This window comes from Emydura macquarii, unplaced genomic scaffold, assembly GCF_026122565.2.
Source record: "Emydura macquarii macquarii isolate MOO-44397 ecotype Brisbane River unplaced genomic scaffold, CSIRO-AGI_Emac_v2 contig_1568, whole genome shotgun sequence".
NCBI lineage: Eukaryota > Metazoa > Chordata > Testudines > Chelidae > Emydura > Emydura macquarii.
Window position 1 is genome coordinate 779,264 of NW_027131705.1, and position 18,715 is coordinate 797,978.

Consider the following 18,715-nt stretch of genomic DNA (forward strand, 5'->3'; position numbering starts at 1 on the left):
ATACACGAGACAAACCCATCTCCCTCTCTTTGTTTCTTTAACGTGAGTGTCCATCAACACAAACTGAAAAGAAACTTCTTACTTCCCTCAACCTCCAGTTATTCTCCCTGAAGGTTATTCATTATACTAGCGCATGAAAGAAAGATACATGTAAGATACAGCTATATATATATATATATATATAAAAGATAAATATTAGCCATTTTAGCTTCAGTTATTAGACTTCTGATTCAGTCAAAATACTTTGATATCAAACCGAGAAATGTATTACACCCAGATATCAAATTTTTCACAAGTGACTTAGGAGCCTAAGTTCTATTAACTTTTGTTAGAAAGTGCCTAATAATTTGTATTGTGGTAGCACCTAGCAGCCTCAGTCATGGACAAGGGCCCTCTTGTGCTAGGTGATGTACAAACACTGAAGAGAAAGATGGTCCCAGGGCTAGCTTTTCAAAGATATTTAGATGCCCAAAGATGCTGATAGGTGCCTAACCTGCTTTGGCACTTTGGAAAATTTCATAAAGCACCTATTTGCATCTGTAGGCAGCTAAATAACTTTTTAAAATTTTGTAGGAGAGTAAATAGTAAAAAGCTGGACAAATGGCCTGGCCTAAACTACAAGGAACGGGGTCATGGCACGGGCAAACCTTGTTTCTGCTAATTGGTATGAATTCTACTTGGAGACTGTTATCTCTCTTAGAGTCATAGAATATTAGAGTTGGAAGGGACCTCAGGAGGTCATCTAGTCCAACCCCCTGCTCAAAGCAGGACTAATCTCAGCTAAATCATCCCAGCCAGGGCTTTGTCAAGTCACAGATTAAAAACCTCTAAAGATGGAGAATCCACCACCTCCCTAGGTAACCCATTCCAGTGCTTCACCACCCTCCTAGTAAAAAACTTTTCCCTAATGTCCAACCTAGACCTCCCCCACTGCAACTTGAGACCATTGCTCCTTGTTCTGTCATCTACCACCACTGAGAATAGCCTAGCTCCATCCTCCCTGGAACCCCCTTTCAGGTAGTTAAAGGCTGCTATCAAATCCTCCCTCATTCTTCTCTTCTGCAGACTAAACAAGCCTAATTCCCTCAGCCTCTCCTCATAAGTCCTGTGCTCCAGCCCCCTCATCATTTTTGTTGCCCTCCACTGGACTCTCTCCAACTTGTCCACATCCTTTTTGTAGTGGGGGGCCCAAAACTGGACACAATACTCCAAATGAAGCTTCACCAATGCCGAATAGAGGGGAATAATCACTTCCCTCGATCTGCTGGCAATGCGCCTCCTAATGCAGCCCAATATCCTATTAGCCTTCTTGGCAACCAGGGCACACTGCTGACTCATATCCAGCTTCTTATCCACTGTTACTCCTAGGTCCTTTTCTGTAGAACTGCTGCCTAGCTCGTCGGTCCCCAGTCTGTAACTGTGCATGGGATTCTGCCGTCCTAAGTGCAGGACTCTGCACTTGTCCTTGTTGAGCCTCATTAGATTTCTTTTGGCCCAACTCTCTAATTTGTCTAGGTCACTCTGTATCCTATCCCTACTTTCCAGGGTATCTACCACTCCCCCCAGCTTAGTGTCATCTGCAAACTTGCTGAAGGTGCAATCCACCCCATCCTCCAGAGCATTAATGAAGATGTTGAGCAAAACTGGCTCCAGGACTGACCCCTGGGATACTCTACTTGTGAACGGCTGCCAGCTACACATGGAGCCATTGATCACTACCTGTTGAGCCCGATGATCTAGACAGCTCTCTATCCATTTTATAGTCCATTCATCCAACCCATACTTCTTTAACTTGCTGATAACAATAATGTGGGAGACTGTTATCAAAAGCTTTGCTGAAGTGAAGGTATATCATGTCCACTGCTTTCCCCACATCTATGAAGCAGTCACCTCTTCATAGAAGGCAATCATGTTGGTCAGGCATGACTTTCCCTTGGTGAATCCATGTTGACTGTTCCTGCTCACCTTCCTCTCTTCCAAATGTTTTAAAATGGATTCCTTGAGGACCTGCTCCTTGATTTTTCCAGGGGTTGAGGTGAGGCTGACCGTTCTTTAGTTCTCTGGATCCTCTTTCTTCCCTTTCTTGAAGATGGGTACTATATTTGCCTTTTTCCAATCATCAGGGACCTCCCCCAGTTGCCACGAGCTTTCAAGGATAATAGCCAATGGCTCTGAAATCACATCAGGCAACTCCCTGAGCTCCCTCAGATGCATTGCATCTGGCTCCATAGACTTGTGTATGTCCAATCTATCTAAATAGTCTTGGACCTGTTCCTTCAGCACTGAGGGATGTTCACCTCCTCCCCATTCTGTGCTGCCTAGTGCAGTAGTCTGGGAGCTGACCATGTCTGTGAAGACAGAGGCAAAAAAGGCATTGAGTACCTCAGCTTTCTCCACATCCTCTGTCACTAGGTTGCCTCCCCCATTCTGTAAGGGGCCAACACTATCCCTAATCTTCCCCTTGTTGGTAACATACCTGTAGAATTCCTTCTTGTTCCCTTTCACATCCCTTGCTAGCTGCAACTCCAGTTGCACTTTGGCCTTCCTGATTTCATTCCTGCATGTTCAAGCAGTATTTTTATAATCCTCCCTAGTCATCTGACCAAGCTTCCACTTCTTTTAAGCTTCTTTTCTGTGTTTAAGCTCACCAAAGACTTCTTTTTTAAGCCAAGCTGGGCACCTACCATATTTGCTATTCCTTCTGCACATCAGGATGGTTTGTTCCTGCACCCTCAATAAAGTTTTTTTAAGATACAGCCAGCTCTCTTGGATTCTTCTTTTCCTCCCTTCCTGGCCATCTGCGCAGGGGATAAGGCTGACAAAATAACTATTCCCCCTCCTGTGTAAGGCCTTTGGTGGGAAGAAAGCATTATCTTCCTTCCCCCCAGCATGCCTTTACTTCAAAGAATGTTAGTGTAAAATTAATAGGTTTTAAGGTGATGTGCCTGCCCTCTGTATGGTAATTCTGTAAACAACAAACAGGGGCAGGTATAATTGTATTCATCATGTAGTTGTTAATATTCATTATATAGGTGTTAATGTAACCAAATAAAAGTCTATAAAAAGTTACACAAAATGTATACATCTACATACTGTTATAAATTAAAAAATTATAAAGTAACCCCCTAGTTGCTCACTCACAGCGTCAAAATAAAACAATCAGGCAATAAAGTGTTCCGTCTCCTCAATCCACCCCAGGGACAACCTGTTGGTTTATTTCTAACACATTTGACCTGCTGTACCAATGGAATTTAGGGGTTTTGGAAAAACTCACTCCATGATGGCCAGTTTAAATGTCCATTCTGCATTCAGGGTATCTCTGTGTTTGCAATCCTAGGTTTGTGAATTTGCCAACAGTTGCAATGGATAAAACACTAGGCAGAACGTTACTGAATGAGATTTGCATGGTTATTTCTCAACATCTAAAAATAAACTCTGTGTCTTGTTTAATTGTGTGATCAAACCAAAGGAAGAATGTTTCTTTGGATAAACTTGAACATATTGCCATGACCATTGCATGCTTGTTTCCCCAAAACTTTATGCATTGACTAAAAGGCAAGACTTTGATTTTTATTTTTTCCTGTTAGATTTTGGAATTTCAGGTTGTGCAGAGAAAGGCATAATATGAATTCACATCTTGTATGCAAGGCAGCTTAGTTCTCACTGCAACACATCAGAATTTACCTCTGAGTCAGACTTGGGTGGCATGAGCTGTGCAATTTGATGAGAAGGCCAGATTCATGATCTCACAGCTTTTTGGGATGTTGTATTGCTTAAACTGTGATCAGACTGAACTAAAAAAAAAACAACCTTTCTTTAGCTTTGAAGCAAAGCTTTTCTGCTTGAAGATCTTTGCCTCTCGCATATCAGATATGCTCATCTGAGAATTTTTATCAGCTTCCAGGACTGCCTCATTGTACAGGTGAAAACAAGTGGAACTTGGTGCAGCTGCTCTGAACCAGGGTCCCTTAGGGAGGAGCTATTAAAACAAGCTGCTTTGCTTTTTTGGCTGCTACAGAAAACAGATTCCAAAAGTGTGTCTTATATTCAACAGATTAGCATTTTAAATCCTCTCCTCTTATAGATCTTGAAAGTCTCCCCAAAGCAAATGCAGCCTCTTTTGTAGCTAACTTGTGAGGTTTTGTTTGGTTCTTAGTGAGACTACATCTTCTAAAGCAGAACGAATTGTGATCAGAGGCATTGGATGTGATTTTGTTTTTCTCCATTCCAAATGGAGTTGTTTTTCCTTCAGAGCTGCTTTTAAATCTGGTTCCTGGGTTTTATCTCTAGATAATTACTCAGACACATTGCTATGTTTATAGCACATTGACAGTCTAACTTTCAATCTATAAAGGCAAGATATTGATTAATAATTTGTTGTATGGCACTTCTGTTACTGCTGCATATAAGGGTCAGACCCAAAGGTCTATCACCTAGACCCAAATGCTGAGGCCTGTGCACCTGAGCTGTAAAAAGGGGAAGGTTTAGGTTTAGGTTGGCTGGCCCTTGAAGGTGAGTCAGGCTGTTTTGCCTATGACCTAGCATTTAACCCCCAGCTGATCCTGTCCTGCACTCAGTTACAATTAGTGATTCCAGCTGTGGAAGGGTCAGGGTGGAAATAACATAAAGCAGGAAGGAAATCCAGTGAAAGGAGATGATAGAAGGTAGGATGTGCCTTCTCTTGGAGAGGGGCTTGGCAAAGGCAGGCTGAAGAGAGCCAAAGGGATGGAGCGAGTCCCTGTGATGAGTCCAGGGAAGCAACCGGATGGGTTGGCATTCCAGGTGAGGAACAAGGAGCTGGGGAGGACCTAAGAAGAAGCCTGAGGCTTGGAAACCACAGGTGAGGCTGAATTAACCACAAGCTACTGGCAAACAGCACAAGGGGCTTGGAGGTAGGAAGTGATCCAGGGAAGCAGTAGCACATCTAAAGTCACAGACCTAGTTGCTTAACACAGGGTCTGTGAGTCAGAGAAGATGATGGGGTTTGGGCTCCCCTACCAGCCCCAAGAAAGGGATACAAAATCCCAACAGAAGGTCTATGGGGCACAGAGTGGGGCTGAGCCTCCAGGATGGATTGAGGAGGAGCCTCAAGTGGGGGTGGTGGTAAGTGTAACTGCTTACAGGAGGCATTGTAATTTTTTGATTGGATAGGCCATCTATCAACCTTTTTCTCCATTCCTCTTCCTCACCCCCCACACAGCAAAAGGCTATCTCTGGTTCACAATGATTCTTGGAGCTGTGCAGCTAATTCCCCATATCTCCTAGCTCTGAGGAAGGGAGAGTTGTTTGGCAGGTGGTAGAAAAGGTGTACGGCAGGTGGTAGAAAATTGCAGTCATCTATAAATAGCACTGTCATCTCCATGTGCTCTCCAAATCAAACATCTATGCCTTGCCTAAGAACCCAACATGTCTAATCTGGATGGACACACAAACCTTGAATCCATGCACAATTTGGATAGGGGAAGAGTGGCCCAATTTAATGTCTCTGAAGGAAAGAAGTGATTTATTAAATATACGCACTAACTCTGACTTGATAGGATAAGCACTAACTGAGAGGAGTGGATTAAAAAGAGAGAGTCTCTAACTGCTTGTGCCAGATGTGGAAAAAGCTATGGACTGTGTCAGAAGAGCTCATTTACCTCAGGGCTTAAATCTATGCGCTTCTTGACTGGGGGCTGGTTACATCCTGACATGAAAAATGAAGTTTACATTGTGTGTATGTGAACCAGTAATTTGCATTGATTTGCACATGATGTGTCTAATTTGCTAATTGTTAAGCTCCATATGATATGTAAATAAGTAGAAAGGTTGAACTGAGGTTTTAAATCAATTTAGGTAAACAACTTAATCTTACTGGCAGGCTGCCATAGGTGTACTGGGGACATAAGAATGCACACCTGTGAAGATGGCCAGCAGAAGATAGGGAGATACGTTTGACTCTGTCGCTTTCTAACACTAACATAAGGTTGAGCTCTTCTCCGGAAGATAAATCCTCACCCTGTGTGCGTTAGGATATCCATCACGCTATGCGGTTATTCAAATAGCTTTTGTTGCATCAATGTGTGTGACTAGCACTCCCTCACTGAACTGCCTTCTCCCGGTCTCTCTCTCTCTCTCGCCTTCTTGAAAGTGGAACCCACAGCTTAAATGTGGGAAAAGGAGATCAGGGGTTTTTGCCTTCCTTTGCAGCATGCACAATGTGTGTCTTCCTAGGATCATCTGGATAAATCTCACTCATTCCTTGCCATTGTAAGTGCTCCAGCATTGGTGCACGTTGGATTCTCTTCTTTTCTGCTTGTGGCACACAATAATGTACTGAGGTCTGTAAGACTTTTGTCTAATTTTGGTTGTTGACCTTTTGTTGGAGGGGTGGGAGTGGTGGTGTTGGTGACCTGTGAGATACTGGAGGTCAGACTAGATGGTCTGGTGATTCTTTCTGGCCTTACCTACAGAATCAGGGTTTATGTCTACACTGCACCCTCAGCCTAGACTTTGACTCGGGTTTGAGCCCGAGCCCCCATTCTGTCTATACACAAGTCAGTGTGACTTCGGTCAGCAAGCTCTCAGGGTCTGGGTCTTAGGACAGTGCTAGAGGGGTGAGTTAAAACCAGAATGTTGCTGTGACTGGGTCACTGTGCAGGGTGAACACATCCTAACAGGGCAAATGCCTTTCTTCCCAGGGAATGCTAAAATGAACCTTGGGAATCTGTCCTGTTATAAGGTGTCATCAGTGTATGACTGTCTCATCCTGACGAAGCAACATCCTTGCATATTGATACAACGTGGAAATGTTCCCATTGCGATGCACCGTCAGGGGACTGCTGTTTTGTGATTCCCTAAGTTTCCATCAAGTGATGAAGTGGTTAACGCTGGAGTTATGTTCACATTTCCAAAATGAAAGCAAAAATAATCCTTCGGTAAATGAGATTTGCATAGCTTGTTTATGGTTTGTAATGTCAATTTTTGGAAAGCTGTGACAATTTTTTATTTGACAAAAGTGTGTGTGTGGGGGGGAGGGGGGCAAGGTTCTCCTTCTTTACCTATAGAAAACAGAGTAGCACTGCTCTTGGGGAAGCAGGCCACCAGTAAACTTGTTGAGGCAGACATGAAACTAGTCATCTTTCACCTTCCCCTTTTTTATGACTGATTGTTTTTTGTTTTTGTTTTTGTTTTTTATTATGTTGAACAAAAAGATGAAACTTTTTAAAGCTCCATTGGAGCCATTGGTAAAACGTCCCCTGACTTCAGCAGGAACAGAGTTAAAGCAACAACAGGCATTTTTTTTTAAACTCCCTGATGCCTTAAAAGTCCCAGGTGTGCTTCAATTTATGTAGAAGAATAATTGACAGCATTCCTATCTCTTGCATACGCACATGGGAATACAAAAATTACATCTGAACAATATGGGGAAGCCTGACTTTTTTTCAAAATCCTGGGAGCCAGGGGCTGCAATGTCTTTAAACAAAATCTAAACACAACTGCATGTCTAAATTGACACATGCAACCAAAGCCTAGTTCCCTTTGAAATCCATGGCAAAACTCTCATTGGGTCAAGAACTTGGCCTCTATTTGCACGCACAAAAGTAGTAACTACTGAACTGTTATGTGGAATTGATGCAACTACCCATGCAAATTAGATCTGTAGTTATGTGGAATTTGTTCCTGGGATTTGAAAATGGAGTTAAAAATGGCCACTCAATGCTGGTACTAAATAGAAGGCAGTTCCCTGTCTTGTCTTTCCTAGAGATAGTTGTATGTCACTGAATGCTAGTACATGTACAGCTAGCTGACTTTTACCTCTAGTTTCCAGGAATTTCTGATTTATTATTTTTTCCTTCCTCCAAAGAGATCCAGTCTATGGTTTCACTTTAATTGTGTTCACCTCCTAATAGAAACCTTAGTTTTCCGAGGGCCTTGCTGATGGTGTTTATTCATAATCCAAATATTTTATTTGAAAGGTATTTGAAAAAGTTTGTTACAGGATATTTATATTGTGAAAAATCCTTCTACCTTTTGCTCGACTCATGGCTCTTTAGCTTAAAAAAAATATCAGCAAGCAAAGGTAATGTGTGCAATTCAAGTTTCCTTAATGTTTTGTTTTGTTCCACTTGACATCTTGATGCTTGTGGGTAATTACCGAAGTGTGAAGTTAAATTGGTGATTCATTATTGTGACCAGGAGAAATGGAGTTAATCAGTCATAAAGTCACAAGTAACCTGGTTTTTCTTTTGTGCACCTTAGCTTTCACACTAGTCCGGGTAATTCTTTTGGTGGTGCTAATTTTGCAGTAAGGCTTGGGAATCATAATTAATCTTGCACCTCTGAAAAATTAACATCCTTCTGTCTGGCTAACATACCTCTTTATCTTCATCTGCAAAAACTAAAAGAAATTGGGGAACTGCTTTCTGAAATGATTGCAGAATAGAGGGCACCAGGAAAAACATCTATGCTAAACACAGAAAAAAGAGAAGTTGTTTTCAAGAAACTTTCTCCCTTGTTATGAAAACTGAACTATATGTTCTCATCATGCACTGTGTCCAAAAGTGATTAGATTGATGATAATTTTTTTCCCTCTCTTCCTGTTCAGTCATTCAAGAGAGATCAGTAACTTCTTCCTCCCCATGCTGATGAATTTATTAAATCATATACTTCAGTTACTACTTCTGGTTTACATAAGAGGTCCTATGCTGGCTCCAGTTGAAGAGCGAGAATGAACCAGAAAGTACTTTTAAAAATGTGCTCTCTGCTTCCTAGAATTCAAGTGGAGCTAGATACTTGAGTTTGTCCATCTAATGTAAGTTTTCAATAATATCTTCAATTCAAAGATTGAGAACTTCCTGAATAGCCTCTTAGCAATCAATAAGAGCTTCGACAGACATTTATAGTACAAAATATACGGTAATGAATGACAATGGTAGTAATGCCCCTTCCTCGGTGGCAAAAAAGCTTTCTGCCTCAGATGCTTTTATGGAAAAAGCAGAGGAGGCTAAGACCATGGGAGGTGGATGCTAAACTGCTACACGCTCATTCCTCCCAGCATGCTTGTGGTAACATGTCTCGAAGAGGTGTCCAGTAAGTTTTCATATATAAACTGGTGAAATGCTGGTCCCAGAAATCTGTACTGATGTGTGGTTTTGTACACAGTGAAGTATGTGCTAGAACTGTGTTCTTGAAATGTTTGGGAGGCAGGGCATAAATCCAGCCTGCTGTGGACAAAGTAATGTGCATTTATCTGTCTGACCAATTTGATTTCTAGCAAAGGACAATGAAAGCTTTGTTCTCTATATATGTAAATGTACTATGAAGCTAACAATTGGCATCTTACAGAGCATACGCGGGAGAGGAGGGGGCGCGGCGGACAGTGTGCACACCAGGAATCCTTCCTGGTTTTTGAGACAGGGACAATAGACCTTAGGTAAAAGAGGGGAGCAAAAAAGCATTTTAGTTAGCCATCACTTAAACCCAAGATACAGCACTCTTTGATGTCTGTGAATGTTGAGTCCCCTGGCCTGGAGGGCTAAAGATGCTGGCAAGTGAGTGAGACAACTGCTTAGGCAAAGATTGTAAATTGCTAACACTAAGTTTTAGTCATTAAAAGCTTGTTTTTGTTTGTTAGTAACCATATCTGTCTTTCTCCTGCTTAGTATCACTTAAATCTGTTAGTTTTGTAATATCACAAGAATAAGTTTAACAATCTTAGTGCTGTGTACTCAAGTGAAGTGTGAGTCTTTAGCTAAGCTAATGGGCCGGCGTATGCTCTGCCTCTTTTGGGGGCAGTGAATCTCATCTCTGATTGTCCAGTGAGAGGGATTGGATGCTGCAGAGAGACACTTCTGGGGAACGCAGGAATTGGGGTTCACTGTTATAAGACAGGCAAGGTTTAGACTGGCAGAGTCTCGACGGGTTTGCAGGCAAGGAGGAAAGGAAGCTGACACACAGCTAAGCAGCAGTAAACCTCTCTCTTGGTAAGACAGAGGGGTAACGCTGTGGCTCACAGTTCCAGGAATCCTGAACAGTCTGTCATAATTATAATGCATCATAGTGAGGGTCCTGTGGTGCTTTAAAGACTAACCTATTTATTTGGGCATAAATTTTAAGGTGCCACAGGATTTTCGCTGTTTTGCTAAAAAAAAAAAAAAAAAAACAGACTAACATGGCTACCCCTCTGGTAATGCCTCATGTTGACTTACCTGGAAATGGTGTTCCTTACCTCAGATATCGTAGCTGAGATCCAGTGAACCAGAATGTTGGAGGAATTGATCAAAAGGGCCAAAATCTGCCACATTACATAGTACCTTATTCTACAAGTTATCCAGTTAGTCAATGGGACTACACGTAACATGTGAGGTACTACTCAGCATGACTAAGGGTTGCGGAATCGATTTTCACACAACAGGTTGGGTGAGCATCTAAGTCAACTATCTCTTGCAATCACTAAATTCCATTTTTCCTCATTAGCAAAACGTATTCACTTGGGGCTGAATTTATCCCAGCGGGAGCGGGGAGGTGCAAATAGTTTGCCCCTGACCTAGTAAGGCAGGCCGACCACAAAGCATTGAGATGGCAGTTTGTAATTGCTCTCTGCCCTCCCCTTCCACCAGCCCAAGTGGGGAAAGTGACCTGGATACGGGGCACCCTGGAGTTTTCTTGCATCCCCCTTCACAGCCCCCTAGGAGGGCATGGAGGAATGTTGTGGGTGGGGGGAGCAATATCTGTGTATCACTGCTCGATCCCCTCTCCCATGTTCCTCCGCCAGGAGGAAGCAGGGGACTCGCAGCTCCACGCCAGGCCGGGGTCAGGGCTTACATTTTGAGAACCAATGATCTAAATAGACAAGACACACAGAGGGTAGAGGAGGACGAGGCAGGGGACAGACAGTGTTGGACTCTGGTAATCTAGGTTCTGAGTTCAATGGCTCTAGTCATTGCCTCTCAGACGTATCCTGGTAATATTTTGTCAAGTGTATTTCTTACACATCAGAAACTTGCTTCTGCATTTACACACCATTCTGTTGTCTTTAACATGTACCTAACGGCCTCGTTCTTACAGTCAACTAAGTGTGTCAGCACTGTGTACATTTCTGCCAAGGCCTCTTAACCTTAGGTCAAATCCCACTTGATCCTGGAAGCTTGTAGCAACTCGAAATTAGCAATGTGCTAAACTCCTCCTCACTGCTCTCAAAATTACCTAAGATAGGTGAGACTGACAACATCAGACGACGTGTTTTAGTGGTCTCTTTTGCAACTGCTTAAACATAGGGATTTATTTAATATTTAAGACTACTTAAAAAAAAAAAAAATTCCCCTGGTGACTACACTTGAGGACACCGAATATGCAATATTTGAACCTCTGTTTGAAGGCTTTGGGAGTGATTCTGCTCTCTCACACCAGTGTCATAATAGCAAAAGTGGGATCAGAATCAAGTTCTTCCTTGTGGGCACCTATAACTTTGGAATGCCTGTTGCAAAGTTCTGTTTGCTTGTCTATTTTTGCAGCAGAGCACTTAAATGGCCATTGAAAATGGTTCCTCTGAGGCTAGACAGTGCATTTAGCACTATCCTGGGCAAGGGGTGATGCATAAGCAAAACCAGCCCAGAAGTGACTTTGGGAGGTGGTGGTTTCTTGTTTTTTGGTTTTTTTTTTTCCAGTTACCCCTGTGAGGAACAATTGTCTTGTGCTGCTCGGCTCTGGGAGTGGAGGCAATGGGCTGTAACTGGCTCAGCCGCACTGGCTGCTGCCTTGTAATGAGAAGGGGAAGCCAAGTCTTCATCCACCTGCTGTGGCGATGGGAAGTAAGCAGGCTCTATGCACCTGCTGACTCTAGCACACGTAGGCCTGCACTTGGGTGTGTGTGTGGGGGGGGGGGGGAGGGGGAGAGAGGGTTCTGTGTGGGTGCATCACCAAAGTCACAATCTAGCCCTAAAGTTTTTTTTTTCCTCCAGTCTCCCCCCTCAATTGTAGAACACTGGTTTCTCCCTGTAAATGCTGAGCACTCCCTGCTCTCACAGCGTCACTTCTCCTCGGACACCAGCAGCTACGTTGTTCTGAAAAGTCAGCAACTAATGGAATACGCTGGGGTGAGAGGAAGGACACGTGACCAAGCAAGGTTAGTGTTTCCATACCAGTAGCTTTGGCAGCTGGCAAAGTGAGAACACTCAAGTTGATGGTTGGCTGGTTTGCTGTCCAGGACAGCGTATCACATTGTCTCAGACAATCCCAAACCCCCTCCCCAATCTTTAGCTGTGCCACCTGCGATAGCCAGCTGGTGTGCCAGTTTGTGTCACTAACAATGGTGATCATCTGCTCACCGGGGAATGAGACTGCAGGACACCTGTGATTTCAGTGGGTATCAGCTAAGACCCACAGGGCCACGTTCTAATACACTTGCTCATGCTCACTAGTCCTTCTCTACATGAGAGCTCCCAATCACCTGAGTAATAAAACAAGCTAATTCAATGAGACATGAGAAACTAGAAATCATTGGCCCAGTTCTGGTCTGTTACACTGGTTCCTGGGACTGCTCATGTGGGTAAGTCCTATGGAGGATGAGCAGGAGATGCAGAACTAGAGTCTTCACATAAACCTTTGAATAGCCATCAATTGATAACTGTTTTCAGGCTGGATCCTACACCAGTCAGGTTGGTGGGAGTTGTTTCCACTTGCTTTGGTAGACCTAAGGTTGGGCATCCAGTCGTTACTCATCTGAGGCTTGATTCAGCACCACTGAAGTCAATAGGATCTTTGCCTTTGTCATCAATGGATTCCAAATCAGGTTTTGGAATTTGATATAAACCAGAGACCTAGCAGTGATATATTTACTATGTCTTCCTATTGTACTCTTGGTCTCTCATTGCCATTTCATACTGGACTGTTTCTTTGTCTTAACACCATTTTGATTGCCCTGTAATGCAAATACTCACCTTCTTATGGGAAGATTTTTCACTTTTTTTTTTTTTTTTTTTTTTTTTTTTTTTTTTTTTTTGCAGTTGTCAGCACAGCATTTGGTGCATACTTAACAGAAACCAAGATTAGTCACTCCTGAAAGTAATTTTGTACTAATTGCACAATGTTGTTTTATGTTGGCAGTAAAAAAAAAAAAAAAAGAATAAAGCACTTCAATTATCACTTTTAGGAAAAATCAACTCAATTACTACTTGACTTAAATATTCATTTATGAAATTTGTCACTTGACATTTTGAGACTGCAGATATTTGTGCAGCATACGTAGCTTCAGTAAGTTCAAAAACAATGCTTTCTCCATCTGAGATTTTAAATATGAATTCAATATCATTTTATTTTCTCCATCTATTTAAACTTAGCTTGCGTAAAGTTTTTTGATTCTAATCAACTTTAATTGTCAAATTCTATCAACTTTGTACGATATGCCTGGCTTTCTTTAATATATATTATACGAAGACATGCCCATAATGATGTATGCCTCTTTACATTGACTAGGATATACTCTGTAGTGCACAGGAACAAGGTGTTAGTTACATCCAGGAGGTAAATTGAATGTACAATCAAAGGCAACCCTTTGCTACATGTACTGCTCTAGTATTCTGTGAATCTATTATTTGTATTAAACTGATGCTTAGAAGGCCAGCTGAGATTGAGACCTTATTGTAGTAGGCTCTGTACAGTCAGATAGTAAAACAGTCTGACTACTACCTAAATAGAAAAAAAGGTAGTAGTGTCTTGTTCCCATTTTACAGCTGGAGGACTGAGGCATGGAGGGTCAAGTTTCCTGTCCATACTCTCACAGGAAGTCTGTGGCAGAGATGAGAGTTGAACTTGGATCTAGGGAGTTGTAAACCAGGGCCTTAAACATAAAGCTGTCTTCTTTAGTCTATATGCTAACCTTCCAGGATTGTTGCTCTCTGTGTCTCACTTTGAAGCTTAGCCTGTCTGAGTCAACGTGAAGTGATGGAGACAGCTGCAACTAAGAATTGTTGAGAGCTTTCTTTGTTCAGAATATCACCAGATTTGATCATCACTGGGTTTGTGATCTGTTACTGTCCAACTTTTAAGTTCTCAGCCATTTTCATTTTACAAATTACACCTGTTTGGTGTACAGCTAAAATCCACCGGGATTTCAATAATTTCCACCCCATCATCAACCTCAACCTGGACCAGTCCACACAAGAAATCCACTTCCTGGACATTACAATACAAATAAAGGATGGTCACATTAATACCACCCTATACTGAAAACTAACTGACCGCAATACATATCTTCATGCCTCCAGCTTCCACCCTGGACACATTACACAATCCATTGTCTACAGCCAAGCCCCAAGATACAACCGGATTTGCTCCGATCACTCAGACAGAGACAAACACCTACAGGATCTCCATAAAACATTCTTAAAACTACAATACCCACCTGAGAGGTGAAGAAACAAATTGACAGAGCCAGACGGGTACCCAGAAGTCACTTACTACAGGATGGACCCAACAAAGAAAACAACAGAACATCACTGGTCATCACCTACAGCCCCCAGCTAAAATCTCTCCAACACATCATTAAGGATCTACAACCTATCCTAGCATTGTGATCCCTCACTTGCTCAAGTCATGGGAGGCAGACCTATCCTTGCTTACAGACAGCCCACCAACCTGAAGCAAATAATCACCAGCAACCGTACACCATACAACAAGAACACTAACCCAGGAACCTATCCCTGCAACAAACCCTGTTGCCAACTCTGCCCACACATCGACTCTAGTGACACCATCACAGGTCCTAACCACATCAGCCACACCATCAGGAGCTCATTCACCTGCATATCTACTAATGTAATATGTGCCAGCAATGCCCCTCTGCCATGTACATTGGCCAAACTGGACTGTCACTATGTAAAAGAATCAGACTTAAAAAAACGGTAACATCCATTAAACCAGTAGCAGAGCACTTCAATCTCCCAGGACACTCTGTAGCTGACTTGAAAGTTGCCATACTTCAACAAAAAAACTTCAAAAACAGACCTCAGTGAGAAACCGCAGAGCTGGAACTCATCTGCAAACTTGACACAATCAAACTGGGTCTGAATAGGGGCTTGGAATGGTTCTCTCATTAGAAGGTGAGGATGTCACTGTTCACACAACTACTTCTTGTAATCAATGGTTGTGAATAGGCCTCATCTACTCTAACTGAATGGACTTTGCTAACACCTACACTCCCCATTGTTGTTCCTTACCATTGGGTGGGTGGGTGGGTGTATACCCCCTATCTGATTTCTATTTTGTGCATCTGACTAACATCAGCCCACAGGAGCTTATACCTGCAGAAATTAAATTTGTTAGTCTTTAAAGTGCTACAGGACTCTCGTTGTGTTAGCTATAGTATCGTACGTCCAGCAGTCACAACTCATTCCACCTGCAGCTCTACATGTGACTTCTGGGGAATCCTTTCTGCAGCTCCTGGCTAGCAATGTAGTTTCCGTCTCCAGCTTCTCTGCTGTGACCCATGCAACTGCTGCTACCTCCCAACAGAGCCTGGTCACTTACTTGTTCAGGACCTTTCTCCTGATCTGGTCAGGAGGAAGCAAAATGCAACAGGGTGAGGGACTGATGGGATTTGTAGTCCCCTGTTTAGCACAATCCATCACAATAAATTGCTGTGGTTTACGAGTTAGGACCTTGTTGGAACATCAGCTGATTGTGGGTATGCAAATATCAGAGACTGCCAAGAATGCTCTCGCACTGGAGCTTTGCAAGAAGATTGTGAACTTTTCTTTCAGAGGTGGACTTGGTCCATGTATTTAGCCCTGCAGCAGTGGATGTCTCCCTTTCAAACCATTCAAGAACTCCAGGTACTGCAAAATGATGCACCGTGCATATAAGTAACCATAGGTGGGATGTGGCTGTAGTTAATGCTATCTATTTTGTGGAAGGAGTGCTGGGGGTCTACCCCCTGCAAACTAATGCTGCTGTTCCAATATAGAGGGAAGGGGCAATGCAGAGGCAGCTCGATCAGTTTCCTTTTGGGTTTGGTGGGAAGTCCATGGAGCTGGCCTGGAAGGCCCTGTCATCCTCCTTGTAGCGTCTGCTTAAAGAAGAATGGTCCAGTGATGCCATAGAATGAAAAAGTGTTCTCTCTTGTCTACCCTTCCCCCTGTTTTCTGTAATCAATTTCCTCTGTTTCTGGCTCTAGCTCAGCAGCTTGAACAAGCTTGATTGACAGATAGCTAGAGACCAGAGGTGCCAATTTACACTTGCAATCAATAGAGTACCTAGATCTCATGCAACATTAACATACATTTAATAAACAACCAAGTTAACTTTCAGCTGACATTTATGGCTATTGAAGTAAAAGCTTTCTTGAATGTTTAAATGTGCTTACACAGACTTCTTCTTTGATACAATTGCTTTACATGCTCCTCTGTGCTTTCCCTTTCAAGATTTCTTATAAAATGCTCAGACATAAAAAGTGCAGCTGCTCACCTAATGCAAACACAAATATTTTTGCCTCACTGAGGAAATGCCTCTTTTGCTGAACTACTTGAAACTCCTTTGCTTTCTGCCACTGCTTCAGCTTCGGAAAACTTGTGCAAGCTGGTTGGGCTGAATCACTTAACTACCAAAGAGCTGAGTGGGAGACCAGGCCATACACCTCTGAAACACAATTTCTGTGGCTGGTGTTTTTGTAACTTATGTTTTTGCTGCAGAGTTGGCATGGGCGTGAGCAGCCACATTGCGAAGCCCTCCTTGAGTTACTGGGTCCTCACTAGTGTTGTTTCCCTGTGTGTGTCAGTAGGACTCCTGGGGGTATATCTCATGGTTCTTTGGGCGTCAATAAGCCCAGCCACTCTATGGTTCTTACCCAGTAAATTGTGGAAGAAGTTGCATGCCCTGAGCATAAAGAGGGACTTGTCAGAGCACAGAGGGCCATCCATTCTGAAGAAACTTAGTCTGTGTCCTCATCACAAATTGAACAGGTTACTAGCCTGAAGGGGGAGGGAAAAAATAAACCCTGGGTTTAATCCAAATACCCTCAGCCAGGCCAGATCCCCATGGCTTTGTGTGTGACCTATCTGTGCTCAGGGTAGCTTACCTGAAAATGTCAAGTGCAGGACAGGCTCCAAAAGGAAAACAGATTCTCCTAAAACTGGTGCATAATACTGAAGTTCGATTCGCCGACCAGTCACAAACAGTACTCCTGATTTCCCCCACAGCGAGCTACACCAAGAAACACAGTCCCATTTATTGCTTTTCCATCTCTAGCTCCCAATCAGCAACTTGGTCCAGTAAAGAGAGGTTATTAAAATTCTATTCCCTTTACCAAAATGTTCTCCTGACCCCAAAAGGTCAGCCACATTCCCAGCTCAATATAGGTTTGGATTTTACCCAAAATGCTATGGTCAGCCCATCCTTTAGTAACTAAAAGTTTAATACAAAAGGAAAGAAACAAGAAGAGAAATGTTAAATGGCCAAAGCAATTGGATACATGCATACAGGTGACTTCAAACTCCATATTGTTATATAGCGAAGGCAGAAGGCTGTAGGAAAGCAATTGAAGGCAGATATATAAGCCTCAGCATGCTCCAGGCTCTGTTCCCTGCAGTTTAGCTGAGGGTTGTTAGGGGGCAATTAGGAGCAGCTGGGGGCAATTAGGGACCAGCCAGGTGCTCCATAAAAACCCTCCGCCCCAAACAGACAGGGCAGGAGCAGAAGTGCCGTGGAACAGACCAGAGTGCAGAGAGTCTGTGGAGGAAGGTACCAGGCTCAAGAAGCCAGAAGGAGGGGGAAAACTAGCCCAGGGGAAGAGAAGTGCAGTTGGGAGCATGGTGCTAGCAGCCCATAGCTGCTTCTCATAGGGCCCCTGGGCTGGGACCTGGAGGAGCGGGTGGGCCCGGGTCCCTACCCTCTCCTCGGGGAAGATGGGGTGACTGAAGATGCCCTGACCCACTACAAGCCACCAGAGCGTGAGACCCGCTCGGGGGGAGTCGGCTGCCTGCCACAATATATATCAGATTCTCAGCAGAATTGTGGAGTCTGCAGGAATGTACACCAGAGTAACTACATCCAGTATCTGGATGGGTCTCAGTCTTTTGTTTTACAGCTTCTGATGTAGAGTAGTTACTGTAGTGTTACCAGATTTGCCTGTCACCTTGGGGTATGCTCATTTATTAGGGTTACTTTCCTGGAAGGGGGGTGTGATCTATTAATGTACTGCTAGTGTTACTTGTGGTCATATGGCTACAAGTCCCCTCCCCCTGGAGCTATCCTGCAGGACCTAAGGTTCTCAGGGCTGGGTTCCTCCAGCATCTGATTCAAATAAATCCCCCACATATACACACACACACACACCAGTTCAACCGAGTCCGTCTGAGTGGACCAGGCTATCAGCACTCTCAGCTGACCCCTTCTAGGTCCCTGAACCCAGCAGGCTGGGTGAGACAGCACTTTCAGCAGCCACCCTTATATGCCCCTGTGCAACACACTTCTGAGCAGGTGGGGTCCAAACAGCACTTTCAGCTGCCCCCTTTATATCACTGTGGACTCCATAGGCTAGGCAGAGCAGCATTTCTCACCTGCCACCCTTGTATGCTTCTTTGCACCACACCAGAATAGAGCACAGTTCTGTGCAGGCTGGGTCCAAAAGCACTTTCAGCTGCCCACCTTATATGCCCCTGGACTCTGCAGGCTAGGCAGAGCAGCACTTCTCAGCTGCCTCCCCCCCACTGTACAATTATTCTAGCAGTAACCCCGCTGA

At 43.5% G+C, this 18,715-nt stretch overlaps 2 long non-coding RNA genes across 2 annotated transcripts; both read left to right on the top strand.

The window, feature by feature from the left end:
- The first annotated feature begins 4,665 nt into the window (after positions 1–4,665).
- LOC137157796 (uncharacterized) lies at positions 4,666–13,105 on the top strand. Its single transcript, XR_010921242.1, has 3 exons — positions 4,666–4,840; positions 11,943–12,106; positions 12,987–13,105. It is a non-coding gene; the product is annotated as an uncharacterized lncRNA (long non-coding RNA).
- On the top strand, positions 6,249–6,942 carry LOC137157797 (uncharacterized). The gene is made up of 2 exons (XR_010921243.1): positions 6,249–6,320; positions 6,681–6,942. It is a non-coding gene; the product is annotated as an uncharacterized lncRNA (long non-coding RNA).
- Positions 13,106–18,715: the final 5,610 nt, after the last annotated feature.